This window comes from Salvelinus fontinalis, chromosome 18, assembly GCF_029448725.1.
Source record: "Salvelinus fontinalis isolate EN_2023a chromosome 18, ASM2944872v1, whole genome shotgun sequence".
NCBI lineage: Eukaryota > Metazoa > Chordata > Actinopteri > Salmoniformes > Salmonidae > Salvelinus > Salvelinus fontinalis.
Window position 1 is genome coordinate 15,971,997 of NC_074682.1, and position 6,990 is coordinate 15,978,986.

Consider the following 6,990-nt stretch of genomic DNA (forward strand, 5'->3'; position numbering starts at 1 on the left):
CAGGATAAATATGATTTCTTTCTTTGAGCATCTTAGAGAATGTGAATGCGCAGTTAGATACCGTCTGTAGAGGTGATATCTTTATCAGCATCATAAAAGCTGATGATATTTCAACCACATTAAATATGCATCTAAGCTGAACTGAAGTATTATCATAAACATGTTGGGTCATTTTCACAGCTTTCTATTTCCTTACAAACTGATGTCATTTAAAAAATATATATATATTTTTTTCTCCCTGGTCCCTAAATGTCTTTGCTTCGCGAAAGAAGCAGAGAAGACAGAGAAAACTTTACCAATGTCAACTAGATTGAAACATTCATTCTATCGATTTATGACATTCTGGTGAGCAAGGGTTTATTTAGTCTTCTCAGGCAACATATAATTACAGAATAGAAGCTGCATGTATTTAGTTATAGATAAGTTGGCTAACAGATAGCCTACCAAAATGACAGAAATTGGAAGCAGAAACATCTAAATCAGGCAAAAACAATCCTGCACCCCCTGTCAAAAAATCCTTCCACCGTCTCTTCTACATTAGCAGGTTAGGGTCGGGTGCGGGCCTCAGATTTTTTACTTTATCACATATAATCAGATGGTTGCGGATGGGTTATTAGCAATTGCGGGCAGGTGCAGGTGAACAAACAGCTGACCCGTGCTCCACTATCACATAGATAATTCCTTTAAATATACAGCAGTAGCAATATAAGGATATGACATCTACAGAAAAGACAGGAATGCCTATGGGAGAGATGTTGCGGAAGGCCTATATGTTCAGAGCCATATCCCTGTAAAACTTAGAGAGGATCTCTTGTCAAATGTTGTTGAAGTGTTGTGGTTGCAAGTTCACCTGCCTCATCTAAAGCCTCTTCTTTTGGGGTGCTTCTGTAGGCCACAATGCTTGATATTGTGTGTGATGTTAAAGGAGAGGTATATTTTCTGGGTGACCTGAACATTGACTGGTTAGCAACTAGATGTCCTCTTCAGAGGAAGCTTCTAACTGTGACTAATGCCTGTAATATGACCCAGGTTATCACTTAACCGACTTGTATTGATCATATCTTCACTAATGCTGCAGAGCTTTGCTCCAAAGCAACATCAGTTCCCATTGGCTGTAGTGACCATAACATTGTGGCAATAACAAGGAAAATCAAAGTGCCAAAGTTTGGGCTTAAAGTAATTTATAAGCGATGACACAAAATGTTGAAGATGTAAAAAAAGTATGTTGGTCTGATGTGTATGAGGAAGTGAATCACGATGCAGCACTGGAAGCATATGTAAAATGATTCATGCCAATTGTTGACAAGCATGCGCCTGTTGAGAAATGACATGTGAGACCTAATAGAACCTTCTGGATTGATGATGAATTGCACAATTGTATGGTTCAAATAAATGTTGTTAAAGAGGTGGCAAACAAGTCAGGCGGCTCAGATGATTGGTTGACATAATGTAGATTGTGAAATGTTTTGACTAAACTTAACAAAAATAAGAAGAAATTATATTACCAAACCAAGATAAATGACATAAAACACAATGGGAAAAGACTTTGGAGTACGTTAAATGATCTCATCGGCAGAAAACCCATTTCAATTACTATTTCACTAGTAAAGTGAAATAACTCAGAAGTGGAATGACATTGAAAAGTGAATCATCATTTTGTTGTATAAAATATCTAATAATGAAAGAGAAGGATTGCTGTTTTGAATTTGGTCAAGTTATTGTGGGAGATGTGGAAAAACTATTGTTATCCATTAATAATGATGAGCCACCAGGTATAGACAACCTTGATGGAAACTATTGAGAATGGTAGCAGACTGTTATGCCTCCCCTTTTTGCCATATCTTTAACCAAAGCCTAAAGGCGTGTGTGTTCACAGGTGAGGGAGGAAGCTAAAGTAATTACACTGCCTAATAATAGTAAAGCAGCATTTGCTGGCTCTAACAGCTGCCCAATCAGTTTTCTGCCTACTCTTAGTAAACTAATGGAGAGAATTTGTGTGACCAAATACAATGCTAATTTTCAGATAAGTTAACTACTGACTTTCAGCATGCATATAGAGAAGGGAACTCAACTTGTACTGCACTGACTCAAATAACAGATGATTGGTTAAATTAAATGGAAAATAAGATGATAGTTGGCGCTGTATTGTCAGATTTCAGTGAAGCCTTTTTATTAATCAGAAAATGTGATCTATTTAGTGATACTCGAGCCCTGCCCAATACCCTAGTTATTTATGAAAAACATGCCCTACCCTGTTCTAACCCGATGTATAATGTCGGGGCCCGCTCGGGTCGTGTAAAAGAGCTTTAGGAGGAATCCATCACTGTTTCCTGGTCTCCCTGGTGATTGATGCTTCGGTTTACACTGAGTGTACAAAACATAAGGAACACCTTCCTAATATTGAGTTGCACCCCCTTTTGCTATCAGAACAGCCTCAATTCGTCTGGGCAGGAACTCTTCAAGGTGTTGAAAGCATTCCACAGGGATGCTGGCCCGTGTTGACTCCATTGCTTCCCACAGTTGTGTCAAGTTGGCTAGATGTCCTTTGGGTGGTGAACAATTCTTGATACACACAGGAAACTGTGGAGCGTGAAAACCCCAGCAGCGTTGCAGTTCTTGACACACTCAAACCGGGGCGCCTGGCACCTATTCTATACAATATTATTTTGTCACCTGAATGGCACATATACACAATCCATGTCTCAATTGTCTCAAGGTTTAAACACTTTTTTTTTACCTGTCTCCTCCCCTTCATCTACACTGATTGAAGTGGATTTAACAAGTGACATCAATAATCATAGTTTTCACCTGGATTAACCAGGTCAGTCTGTCATGGAAAGCGCAGGTGTTCCTAATGTTTTGTACACTGAGTGTGTTTCTCTCAACAGGTTATTTAGATGTATCCACAGCATCACAGATTACATATGGAAACCCTCCTCTCCCTCTCCTCCTCCTCCTCGCATTAGGTGTACTTTCCCTCTCCTTCCCTCCCTCTCCCCTTTCTCCCATCCCAATCCCCCTCCTCCCACCCATCCAATCAATAACTCCCTTATCTAGTCCTATATTTGTATATTTCTCATGGAAATCAGAAGGGGAGATAGATTGTAGGCCCCTCACAATGCATTAAATTGCAATGCCCACATTAAATAATCTGTCAGTTTGTCACGCAACACTATTGCCTTGCTGCTAAGATGAAATCATGCTGCATGAAAACATACAATCACATTTGATATGATGAAATGTGATGACCGTCCCTGCATCATCCTTTAGAAATCTTACAGCACATAGCCTTTACATTGTTGTTCAATGGTCGACTTCTTCACAAATCCTGATGAACATGGTCTTATAAGGGCGCAAGGCGAGACCCAGATGCAGACACAGGAGGCAGATGGTTAGAGTCCAAGATGTTTATTAACAATCCAAAAGGGGTAGGCAAGAGAATGGTCGTGGACAGGCAAAAGGTCAAAACCAATTCAGAGTTCTAGAGGTACAGAATGGCAGGCAGGCTTGAGGTCAGGGTAGGTAGAATGGTCAGGCAGGCGGGAATGGAGTCCAGAAAAACAGGCAAAGGTCAAAACTGGGAGGACTAGTAAAAGAGAATAGAAAAGCAGGCGCACGGGAAAACCACGCTGGTTGACTTGAACATACAAGACGAACTGGCACAGTGAGACAGAAAACACAGGGATAAATACACCAGGGAAAATAAGCGACACCTGGAGGGGGTGGAGACAATCACAAGGACAGGTGAAACAGATCAGGGCATGACAGGCCTGTCTCCAAGAAGCTATTTTCTGATTGTCTTAGCAAAGTCTGACACGATTCATTACAACACACAGCATAATAAAATGATCTTATCTCTTGCAGAGTGTATTCCAGACCAAAGAGAAGCTCCTGGCATAAACCACATCCCAGTGATCCAGTAAACAGTGAACATAGAAGATTAGGTAGCCCCTTGAGACAGACATGTTTTTCCTGAGCAGAGATGACATGCCAACTCATGAGCCCATGACACCACTTTATGATATGATTTATTCATAGTGTTTTCTCATGCGCTTCAGCTGTGTCATCATGGCACTGACATCTGACTGTGTTGGGTCACTCCACCAACTCCACCAAGAGACGAAGGTCGTCCTCCGAAACACATCCCAACCAAGCCGCACTGCTTCTTAACACAGTGAGCATCCAACCCGGAAGCCAGCCACACCAATGTGCCGGAGGAAACACTGTACACCTAGCGACCTGGTCAGCGCGCCCTGCGCCCGGCCCGCCACAGGAGTCGCTAGTGCTCGATGAGACAAGGATATCCCTACTGGCCAAACCCTCCCTAAGCCGGACGAGACTAGGCCAATTGTGCATCGCCCCATGGACCTCCCGGTCGCGGCCGGCAGAGCCTGGGCTTGAACCCAGAGTCTCTGGTGGCACAGCTAGCACTGCGATGCAGTGCCTTAGATCACTGCGCCACCCGTGATCCCCTACCTTTTACGTTCTTTCATAAAGAGCATTCTGTCATAAAGAGCTTTGCAATGTCATTATGTCAAAATGCTGAATAAAAAAATCTGATTTATTGAATTCTCCATGTGGTCTATATTAAATGAAAGGTCACTTCATTTAATATAGAACAATTTGTGGTCATACCCACATCCTTAAAAACGCAGGTGCTGGAATATAACAGGCTTTTAAAATTTGTGCACAATTTCTACTTTATTTCTGCCTATTACTTCCTGATCTCATCCTTACTACATCCTATTACCAGTTTATCATCTATGTTCCTTGTTTAGGCTTTATGATGACTGATAGGTGAGAGATTGAGGTTTGCTATTGCAAAGATCCATTTTTAATACTGAAAGCTTACGCCTGCAATTACCTCAGCTTTTTTATAATTATTGGATTGGGTTGAAAACAACTAGCCTTGCTTTACTACAATGGATGAATCAGATAAGTAGCAGACACACTGTGGAAGGTGAGGTCATAAAGCCAGGTCAGTCTAATCCTGCAGGTTTAACGTCCTGATGGGTGCTCTTCTCTCATCCACCATGATGGCTGATTCAGAGAAAAAAGTCTAACAGTGGAAAATGGAAACAAAAATAGCTCACATCTGGGGGGTTAAAATTACTCCACCTGACATGGTGGATAACGAGGATGTTTATTAAGGAGCTAATGAAGTATTCATAGGAGGAAATTGATTCTGCAGCATGTGGACGACTATTAGTCTGGAGTGGAGAATCAGTTTAGAGAGATTTACAATAAATGTACAATATGTGATGTACTGTACGTGGCGCAACAAAGTGGATAGAGAAAAATAAATACATTCGAAAATTGTGCAGCTATAGGCTGGAAAGAGTCCAGCCTTGGACTCCATCCACAAAGAGCCATAGCTGTATGCAGTAACCTTGGGAAACTTGTCTTGCCTTTTTGTGCTTCAGTGGGCTTCAAGCTGAGAGCCATGTAAGCCCATTTGGGTGAGGTTGTTGGGCCAGCGAATAAATAAGAATGAATGATCTTTCCTCTGATACTCCTAACAGACATCTACGTTGTGTCCTGCTGGGCTATTGTCCTTGGCTCGCAGTCTCAGTTACAAATGAATTTGTTATTTTTGCCCAGTGTGCGCCTCACTGATAAGAATGTCCCGTGTCAGCTGTGTTTGTGATGAGGGAGGACTTTGCGCAAATGAGACTGACCCCTCTCTATCTCTGAAAGCACTCCTCTTTTCATTCCCTCTGTTTATTTGGTTCAAGGCTGAGCTGAGCCCCTCTCCCAGTCCTCCCCCAGCCCTCCACTCCTCCCACTCCCTTCAAAATTAGAAATCCGTGGCTGAATGCGGGTGTCTATCCATCAGCAGGCCCTAGCACTGAGACAACGCTTGATCACCATGACTACCCAGGCAGCGAGTGAGCCATCACAAAGGACGTGCATGGAGGTGCTCTGAATGTGAAGACTCAACCAAAGAGGCTTGAGTGACACTGGGATGAGTACAGTGTTGCAAAACCCCTCAGTATAGCTTTTCGGCAACTTGTAAAATACAAATAGCCAGTAGTGACCTCTTGGACCACTACTGGCCCATTACCATACTACACTGGCCTGACTCATGGCCCTGCATACAAATCACACTATATCAGCCCCTCGCCATTACTGAAAATGCTACAGTATTCTGAACACACATAGCAATGTGGACCAGTGTCAAGAGTACCATTTGGTACATATTCACCCATGTGTAAGGCCGACTTATGCTAATAACCACACTGTATATTAATAGTACACCATTCTCCATGAATGCAAGGCAGTGATTTGCCGAACGTCTAAGGGTCATTAGGACGCCAGTGATGATACATACCACTCATCATCTTGTCATGTTTAATGTATTCTCGCCTTATTTATTTGTCCTCTCACATCACAAGCTCCCATTATGTCCATAAATAGTTAATTGGGCATTTATGGACAACCACCATTTTTTTCAAGCAATTGCCTCTACGCCCCAAGGTATTGATATAATTCATTCATGAGCGCCCAACCTCTCCGCACATGCATGATCCTCAATATGGTAGAAAGAAAACAATGGAATAGACAGACAGACAGAACTAATGAAAAAAGAGAAAGAGGGAGGTCCTCACCCATGTCCCACCCACCTCTTGTCTGGAGTCAAGTGCCAACAGGAGGAAGTAGAAATGTTGTCTGGAGCAGGGCGGCCATGTGTCAACCTCAGTGTCATGAACAGTTTCTAGAATGACAATGTGAGAGGTGTTAGGAATCTGACAAGTGGAAGATAACATAGAATTTTAGCAAGAAGGAAACATTTTTATTCAACACTGGCGTACCACATTAGAGTGTCTAGTTTGAGGAACAGATGCCTCACAAGTCCTGAACTGGCAGCTTCATTAATTAGTACTCGCAAAACACCAGTCTCAACATCAACAGTGAAGAGGGGACTCCAGGATGCTGGCCTTCTAGGCAGAGCTCCAAAGAAAAAGCCATATCTCATTCTGGCCAATAAAA